The sequence below is a fragment of the Parasteatoda tepidariorum genome, chromosome 2 (genome assembly GCF_043381705.1).
Source record: "Parasteatoda tepidariorum isolate YZ-2023 chromosome 2, CAS_Ptep_4.0, whole genome shotgun sequence".
Lineage (NCBI taxonomy): Eukaryota > Metazoa > Arthropoda > Arachnida > Araneae > Theridiidae > Parasteatoda > Parasteatoda tepidariorum.
Genome location: NC_092205.1, coordinates 1164880 through 1175202, shown reverse-complemented (window position 1 = coordinate 1175202; position 10323 = coordinate 1164880). Strand labels below are relative to the sequence as shown.

At 30.3% G+C, this 10323-nt stretch overlaps 1 long non-coding RNA gene across 4 annotated transcripts; it reads left to right on the top strand.

The window, feature by feature from the left end:
* The first annotated feature begins 349 nt into the window (after positions 1-349).
* On the top strand, positions 350-9825 carry LOC122271688 (uncharacterized). 4 transcript variants are annotated; one of them, XR_011636031.1, is made up of 3 exons: positions 435-514; positions 7672-9372; positions 9475-9825. It is a non-coding gene; the product is annotated as an uncharacterized lncRNA (long non-coding RNA). The 4 variants fall into 4 exon arrangements; XR_006226555.2 differs by lacking the exon at positions 435-514 and adding an exon at positions 536-646; XR_011636030.1 differs by having other exon boundaries at positions 350-514; positions 7672-9825.
* Positions 9826-10323: the final 498 nt, after the last annotated feature.

Below are 10323 nucleotides of genomic sequence, written 5' to 3'. Positions count from 1 at the left end.
CAAAATAAAATTTTCTTTTTTGTACACTCCTTTCTATTTTCATTTCATTGCTGTAGGGATTTACTAATTCCATCACTAGATGGCAGCTCTGCATTAAAGTACACTCTACTAAAGGCTCTGTTAGTAGTTTAGAATTGTAAAATTAAATTATCAAATTAATTATTAATAAGTAATTAACTAAGTTAATACATATTTCTAAATCGAGTTAAAAGTTTTATTAACTTTAAAAGTAAAAATACAATTTATTGTTCATTTTTTATATTTTATTATATTGTTATATTCGCAATCAGAACTAGTACAACTAAGCACTCAACGAAAAAAAAAAATGGTAGTAAATTTTTTTAAAACGCCAATAATAAGATAAACCACAAAGATAAGGTAACCCTGAAAACCGGTTTTACGTTGCCATCGGAAAGATAGGAACTTCACTTCCTCTTACGGGTTCCTTATATCTACGGCACTACTTGACGAAGGTTTATAAGCCTATTTTGAGCACACAAGGCTGAAAATTTAGGTAATTGCAATAACCAATAATCTGTCAAGTTAATTTGTGAGATGTTCCGTTATCATATTTTTTAGTTATAATTATTTTAAATTATCTTCCTTCTTATAACTAACTAACAGTTCGTTAGCTTAGATATTAAAAGTAAGAAAATGATCCCTTTTATTAAATTTTTAATGTTATGATCCATAAATTAGTTACCTAATACAAGATGATAACAAATTTTATTTCTTAGTATATCATTCGCAAATAACAAAAAACTTAATTATTCTTTATTTGGTTGTGATTTATTGTATTTAAAAATCTTTGGCTAAAATGAAATTTTTAATATTAATACAATTAAGAATATAAAATGGAATTCCTCTAAGGTGGGATGGGAATTTCAAATTTCTTTTATCAACTGTAATTGGGAATATATATTAAGCAATTAATCATCTGTTGTAATTAAAAATGAATGAAATTTTTATTGTTATAAGACAAACTAACAAAGAAAATGATACTAAGTAATCGCCAAGGTGCCAAATAGATTTTAAACTTGCAAATTTAAAAAAACAAACAAACATGTAAATGTTTGTTTGTTTTTGCTGCGAGTTATACCTTTCAAGTTGCTCCTTTCCTGTGATTTTTTTCTTTGTTGCAAGTGGGCCGGTACCTTGAAGTTACCAAGACTTGCTGATTATTCTGCCACATATCACAATACGGAAATCTTCCTGATGGCTGATATTTGAACAATGAAAATCTATAATCACAATTAATGCAAGATATGTGCATTTTTTTAAAAATCATAGCTCAATTTGTTCCTTACATATTAATGCAGGCCAAAATTCGCATAAATCGCCAAATTTTGCGACCCTACTTACGACAACCCTACGTGTCATACGTGGTTTTTCGTAAAGAAACAAAATAATAATAAATAATTTTGTTTTAATAATAATTTGATAATTTTAATAATAATTAATTAATAATAGTTTTGTTTTAATAATAATACAGCAGAGTCCCGATTATCCGAGTTAATGTGGACCACGACTAACTCGGATAACTGAAAAACTCTGTTAAAACGAAGAGTATAAAAAAAGAAAGAAAAAGAGTTGGTATAAATGTAATATATTTGAGAAATATAAAATTTATACGAGTATACCACATACAATTCCTATTATTATTAAAAAGCTTACTTGAAAAAACTTAAAAAGTATACTTTGCGAGAATTAAAGAGTTTTTATTTAAAAAAAAGTCCTTAATCGTTTTTTGTTTTACATAATTTTGATGCTTTTCTGTAGCAATGTTTCGCCACTTTTTAGAGATAACAGGAAGGCTGGTGTCGCCTTTTTTTGTTGTTCTATGTATTCAGTAGCATTTTCGACAGCTTTAAGTTAATCTGTGTGAGAGATTTTTATATGTTGATTTTCATCGTCACTGTCTTCATCATCTTCGCTAGGTTCATTTTCATTATTGACGATATTAATGATCATTTCATGGGATCAAGTTGTTAGATTTTGTTTTCCCGAATGTTTGGAAGATAAAATTCAGATTTATTTTTCGGCGGTATTTTTGAAAATAAAAAATAAACTAGAANAATAAATAATTTTGTTTTAATAATAATTTGATAATTTTAATAATAATTAATTAATAATAATTTTGTTTTAATAATAATAATTTGTTTTAATAATAATAATTTTGTTTTAAATAATTTTAAAACAAAATAATATAAAAAACTGTATTAAAAATTATCTGTAATTAATAAATGTACATTTTCTTTCTATTTATACTTCCTTACTCAAACTTACAAATCGCACCAACCTGGTTGCGATAATATGTAAGTACCCTCAATTCTTTTTCTTCTATTATAAAAGTAAGAATTTATGCTATGGCACTTGAAAATAAGTGTAAAGAATTATTTTAAGCTTATAAAATTATTTGTCGCAGGATATTTCCATACCTGCTTTCAGGCCCGTAGCCAGGGGGGACCATCGGGACAAATCCCCCCCCCCTCCCGAAATTCTGGGATTCAAACTTTTTAGTCTTACTTAGAATGAGAGCTAAATATGGGGATGAAACTTTGATAAAGCATATTAACCTTCCGTTAGTCGCGCACTTGTTTCCGACATGGTTAATCGCGTTGCACCTATGAGGTGTTTCTGATTTTTTGAAAGCCAAATGAAATTTAGTCTAGTTTAAATAGTTAATTGTTACCAATTTAAGGCTCTTTAGAGAGATAAATATCAAAAAACTTATTTAGCGAAGTACCGAAGATAAATTTTTCTTGCTCCCGCGTCGGATCTCTACCTCCAACACAAGATGTTCAGCCAATTGACGCAAGAAGGTTCTGCGGTTTTTCACTCCGTAACCATTTTCTGTGTATATAACTTGACCATTTATACCTGCTACGTTGAGTAGGACTGAAAATGAGATAAAATATATATATTTAATTCATAAAAATATTATATCCATAATAATTGCGTCAATGGTCGCGCTGCACCAGAGGGGTGATTTGAGTGGTTCCAACTCTCCATCGACATGTTCTAAGGTCGGTTTTACCCAGACATTTGAGTAATCCAAAGTTAGGAACATAACATTAGGCTCGACCCCCGGAAAAATCTATTGACGGTAAAGGAGGTGGAAGTGCAGTAGGGATGCACCTGTGAGGTGCGCGTGACTAACGGAAGGTTAACCAATGTGGTGATAATGCAATGTAAATCAGTCCATCCATTCAAAATGAATTAATAGAGATTTGTGGTAGCATTATCCAAGCGACAATTGTTGATAGAATCAATAAAGCAAGCTGTTTTGCTATTCTTGCAGACGAAACTATGGACATAACTCAAACTGAGCAGTTGACACTTTGTGCAAGGTACATCGATGTGAGAGGTGATGTGCCAATTGTCAGAGAAGACTTACTCCAATTCGTTCCAATTTTTGACTCATCTGGACGAGGAATAGCTGGTGTTATTTTAAAATCATTAAGAAATTTAGGAGTTAATGTTACAAAAATTGCCGGACAAGGCTACAACGATATCAAGCAAGATGCAGACAAAGCTACAACAATGCAAGGAGACTTTAACGGTGTTCAAACAGCCATCAAAGAATTACACCCAACAGCTATATATGTACATTGCTCCTCACACTCTTTGAATTTAGCAATTTGTCACTCTTGTAGTATTCAAGCTATTAGAAACTGTGTTGGCACAGTTAAAACAATAACAAAATTCAATTTTGCCAAAAGAACAAACATTTTAGAAGACATCATCAAAACGAATTTGCCGAATGAAAAATTCAAAAAAATATCTTTTTGCGAAACAAGATGGATAGAAAACCATAATGCAATCATTAGATTTAAGGAACTTTATCCAGAAATAATTCAACTTCTCGAAGAAGTAAAGGCTTCTGGAAACTGCTATGCTTCCTCTAAAGTGGACAATCTTATTTCTACTATCACTAAAAGTGAGTTTTACATTACTCTACTTGTTTGTAGAGATATTTTTTCTGTGACTCTCCCACTGAGCGAAGCACTCCAACAAATTCAACTAGATTTGAATGGTGCTTTGATACATGTAAAATCAATAAACAACACAGTTCTAAACAAAAGAAAAAATGCCGAGTATGAATTTCAAAAGCTATATTCGGAACTCCTTAATACTTTCACAAGTTTGGATCTAGATGTAAAACTTCCTAGATTGGCATCCTATCAAAATCACTGTGGCAATATAAAAAATCAGAACACAGACCCAGAGCAGTACTTCCGTCAAAATATATACATTCCATTTTTAGATTGTTTCGCTGCCCAACTGATTGAAAGATTTTCGAAGCACGAAGATACTCTTGCATCTCTCAATAAAGTGTTACCTAAATATTGTGTGAACGTTGATATTAATTTATGCAATTTTCGAATCTATGCAGGTGTCATTGGCATTGAAAACCTCATGGAAGAAATGGAAGTATGGGCATCAAAGTGGAACCTGCCTGAACCCCTTAGTAGACCAGATACGGCACTTTCAGCAAAGGAAGAATGTGACAGTATCTTAAACCCAAACATTTATTGCTTGCTATCAATATTGGCTACGTTGCCAATCACCACAGCAACTGCAGAAAGAACTTTTTCTACTCTTAAACGCGTAAAAACAGCAACAAGAAATGCTACTAAAGAAGAAAGGCTAACAGGGCTAACTTTATTAAGCATATTTCGGGATATTCCGGTTTGTCCTAAAAAAGTAATCGAAAAATTTTCTTCAAATCCCCGCCGCATGTCTTTGTAAACTTTGTTTACAAATTGATTATAATTATTATGTAATATTAATTGAAAAATAATTATTCTGTAAAATTTTTTAATTACTAGTTTAACTTTTTCAAACAATAGAATAAACAATATTTGTTACAATGTTTCCCCCCTACTTTACATGTCTGAAGCTGTCCTTGCTTCTTACCATATCCCCCCTCCCCACCCCGAAAAAATATCCTGGCTGCGGCCTTGTCTGCTTCCATTGCTCAATGTTCAATTCTGTGATTATTTTTTAATGTTCTCACATTGCCATTTATTTTGGCACAGTTTGGCAAATTTTTTTGATTTATCTGTTTAACATTTTATTTAATCATTGTAGAAGTTTGTTTTGATTAACCTTTAATGCATCATATTTTCCTTTAACTTTTTGTGCATCTTATTTTCTTTTCTTTAATTTTTTTCTATTTTTGAAATTCTTCTCTTAGCTGCAGTAAATTTATTTTATCACATAATCATATTCTATTACAGTAAATATAAATCATTATTACTGATATATGTTGCTGCTTTGATAGCCAGTTTTGTGCTTATCAGTAAGCATCAAAAAAGGCATTCATTGCTTGTTGTAGTCATTAATTTAATGTTTGGAATTCAATAAAGCTTATTGATTTTTATTAGTTTTACTTATAATTAAACTAACTGTTAAATTTTTATGTATATGGAAGAAAAGGTAAAATCCAAGTATAGTAAGACCTTGATTATCCGAGCTAATTGGGACCGCTAGTACCTCGGATATCGGAAATCTCGGTTAATAGAAATCATGTATTAAAACCTTAAGTTCTCACGAATTTAACTACTTTTAAAGTAAAAAACAATAGAACGTTTTTTAAATGATAAAAATAAACATATATGACTTATGTTTCACAGCTAAAGAGATTAAAAAAGGAAATCAACTCTAGTAGTAAATTTTAAAAAGTAAAATGGAATTTTTTTTAACTGTACTTAGTTAAATATCGAAAGACGCATTTTCAAAAATAACACAAATCTCAAGAAAATATTGCATTTTTAAAATTTAACATATACATTAATTTGTTAAATTTATATTCTTTTAAAAAAGTCTGTTACCTTTCGTTGCCAAAGTCCAGAATTTCTATCATGGGCTGCCCTATTGCACCAATTCTTGAGCAACAAGAGATCCATCGGTATAGCATCGTTTAAAAAAAAAAAATTAGACCTCATTATTGCCTCGGTTAACAGAAACCTCGGTTAATCGAAGCTCGGTTAATTGAGGTTCTACTGTATGTGGAAAAGACTTCAAAAATTAATTTTTAAAATTGCTGCCAACACTGAAATTATTTGATTTACAACTGCATTTTTATTTACTTTACTTAAAAAATGAGGATTAATTAAGATATTCAAGTGTGCACATTGAAAAGAAATATTTGATTATTTGAACTAATGTATTTAATTATGTTGAATCAGGGTTCATAGGTATCTGCAGGCCACATTAAGCGTATGCTTGACCCTAGGCCATTCAAATTTTTGGAGCCCTTCGATTAAGTTTTTTTTTTTTCCGTATATTTTTTATTTATTCAAATATAAAAGTATTTATATATCTTTTCATTTAAGAAAGCATATTTAAAATTAAAATAAATAATAATAAATTCAAATTTACTTTATTTTGTTAAATTAGAGCTAAAAAATAATCATAACATTTTGAAAAAATGTTAGTATATGTTTGAAATTTATTATTTTTTTTTAAAAGTCATTGTTTTCCTTAATTTTTTAAAATTTATTTTCAAAAAAATCCATTTTAAGGGGGCCCCTAATCATTGGGGACCCCAGGCCATGGCCTAAAGGGTAATCCGTCACTGAGTATCTGCTGAGGCTGTTAAAACCAGCTTGGCAATAACCCTTTTTTTGCCACAAAATTTTGGCAGAAACTCAGAAAAACGATATAGAAGTTACTGACATACAATTGATAATGCATAAAAAAAAAACATTAAAATTTTAACCAAAGTACAATTTATTTGTATTATCACCATTCAATATCAAATGTTACATTGTTTCTACTTTGCAATACTCTATACTTAACTAAAAAAAGTTGATGTTTACATTCATGATTGTTTACATCAAAGAAATTATTTACATTTTTGAGTCAGTCAATCTAGCCAATTATATTTCTTCTTATATACAGCAAAGATTACGATTTAGTTAGTATTTGCGTGATCGGATTGCTGAGGAAAAAAAAACTATTTGGAAGTAGCTTCATTCAGTTAAGAGTTAAAATGGTAATAAATTATTGAATTTTAGAAATTAATATTTAAAAAACAAAAATTAAGTTTTTATAATTACATTCCTTCATTTCATATAAAGTATTTGATAGAATACACTTTACATTTAATGTTGACAAAATAATATATTTACAAAAAATGAACTGATATGTTTGTAACAGTTACAGGAAGGCTAAAATTTCTAATACTGAGCAATTTTAACAATAATTAATTCAATTGCTTTGCTTCCTACATTGCAGTCTTGTCATTTAATAGTTTTTACATTGAATTATTATATCAAGGATAAAATGAAGTTTTTTTGTTGTTTACTTAAACGAATGTTGTTTTGTAATCGCTGAAACATTAACTTATCGGTTATAACCAGTTTCTGTCATTGGCAGGGCAAAAATCAATCCTGTGTTGTATAGAAATCACCGAACCATGTCCCACATTTTTCTATCATTTAACAGGAATGCCACATAGCTTTGACTCAGGTCAGATGATGTGTCTGAACTGGTATCTCTCTCTAAACACCACAACTAACGACAGATTTAATGTGCACTTTTCTGCTGAGATGGTTTAGTAATAATATTTGTAAAAGTAGAATTAATAGTCTATATCTACTGTCTACAATAATGTAATAATAGGAATTATTTATGTTTGACTGATATAATTTATATTTTTAGGTACATTGTGATACTATATATTATATGAAGGTTTATCAAGATTTGCATGGATAATGAGTTCTCCTGCTCCAACTTCATCGAGAAGTGTATATGGATTTGTTATGTTTTTAGGAAGTTATACTCTCTTAACTTTATATTTGGTATGGGCTTATGTTCCTATGCCATGGCTACATGCATTAGGCTTAACATATTGGCCTCAAAAGTACTGGGCAATTGCCATACCTGTATTTTTCTGTTGCTGTATTTTTGTTTTTGCTCTTTTATTATATCCCGGAGTCAATTTGATAATGACTCCAGATTTATCCTCCATTCAAACAGTTACTGATGACTTTTCTAGGAATCCAGTGTTAGCAATTCCTAATAGTATACCTCCAATTTATGATATACCTATATCTGATGTATGTCATAGCTTGTACTTGAAACGAAGATAAATCTTATTTTTTATCTATGTCCACAGATTCTGTGGGAAATGTCAGGCACTATATCTGCTATTCTAAAACAATGTACCTTTGCGAAGTAATTTTTATAATATTAGAAGAATTTTTATAATATTAAATTTACTTTCTATTAATAGTTGATAGATTGAGTCCAGCCATGTCTGTCTAAGACTTAAAAAAAAGAAGAGTGTTTATTGGCTAAACTGCGCAAACAATTGGAAAAATTTTTCGTGTAAAATTAAAATTTTAATTTAACATTAGAAAGTTAGTTCTAAATATTTTTTACTTTCAATTGCACCCAAAAAATTTATTGGATCTTGGCGATGCTTCATTAAATTTTGATAATCCTATGTTTTTATATTTTAATGTGAATCTCCAATGAGTAGTTTTTTACTCATTCAGGGTGCGTAGCGTTTGTAAAAAGTACTTAAAGGTGCTTTTTGGGAGATTTCGTTTTTAAAAGCTTTTAAAGGTGCTTTTTTCAGCTGGCGTTTTTAAAAAGTGCTTTTTTTCACGAATAATTTTTTTTCCTTCAGTGATATCTGATGAATCCCCTGCATTTCACGAAAAATGGGGTGTTTGCTACCTAATCATTCACACGGACTTCATGTCGCACCCACGTTATGACTTGCGCACACTCGAAACTGAAACCCGAGTGCTCCAATTCGGATAGAGTCAGATCCTTATTAAATGTTTTTCTTTTTAATTTATAATTTTATTCTTGTTTATTTTATTTTACTTCTAACACTTTTTTGATGTAGGGGGTAAGGATACTTTTGTTCTGAGTACAGAGTCAAGTTGAATTCACTCGGTGATGTGGGAAAGTACTGATTGTTTCGATTTACGTCCGTTTCTTTTTGTGTTTTTTTTTAATGCTAAAACTGTTCATAAAAAGGTTTTGTTTTTCAATAATATCATTGATTCAATATGAAATTTTTGAGTGCTTGGAAATTTTTGTAAAGTGCTTGAAAAGTTTTTAAAAAGTGCTTATTTTTGATTCAAAGATTTGGCTACGCACCCTGTCATTATTTTTGATCAGTTCCTTTTTTTCAAGAACTTTTTCAAGCAATAAACTAAATGGATTTTTAACTACAAATTTAGTTCCTCATTTGAGAGTTTAGGAAAGCATATCCTAAATTCATTTTCTGAAGATATAAAAGCATTTAGAATCAAGTGTGTAACTTAACTGACGATGTAACATTCGATATGGCAACTCAGTAAACAAGTGGTATTGTGTGCTAGGTGAACCTCTCTTGCAGTACAAGTATGCACTCAATAGATTTTCCCATCTTTCTTGTGAAATTAGTTTCTATGGTGCATTATTAAAAATAAGTGACATTAATATAAATAAATGGTGTGCTTTCAGATTTTGCTTCAAACTTGGGCAACTATAGAGAACTCCAGCAGACCTATAGAGACAATGGCTAAGGTTTTTTAGTGGTTTAAGGCATTTTCAGAAGGAAGAGAAGACACGCTTCATCAAACGTACTACAATTGCAAGAATGAATGGAAATGTTGACAGAATCGAGGAGTTTTCAGATAGTTGATTGACTGCTAGAATAATCGGGGAATAGTTGAATTTGTATCACATCATGTTCATTAGATTTTGAGTTATGAAATGAATTTGAACAACGAAAAAGGATCATGTTTTTGAGATCAAACGATACTGGCAAAAGTCTTGTTAACAGCAATGTCAATAAACACATTCCTGTGGTTCCTTAATCTCACCTGATTTGAGTTCTTTTAAGTTTCCCCCCTTTCTGAGATTCAAAATTCATCTCAATATCGATGTTATAGAGGGAAACACTTAAAAGGCTGTTCTAGTTTCTTGCGCTGCTGTTAGAAATCAAGTCCCGCAGTAAACTGATTGTTAAGACACGGATCATCCTCAGGGATGTTTCCCAGACTGTCGCCAATAGCTCATTGTGTAGCTCTAGTGTGATGTAAATGAACTACAACTATTAGAAATGAAAGAACTGTCTCAAACGGTTTCCTAAAGGAATTATTTTGAGGAAGACCATCTTGAATTGTAATTCTAGTTGGATGAAAAATTTATAATATCTCATTACTTAATTTACACTCATCCAACCTGAGTTGGGAGCCATGGTTATTATATTAGTATGAAACAAAAAGATGAGTCAAACAAATAAAGCTTTAAATAATGTGTAATTGAAGAAACACTAATAGGTTTAAAATATGTACTAGTATAGTCTAA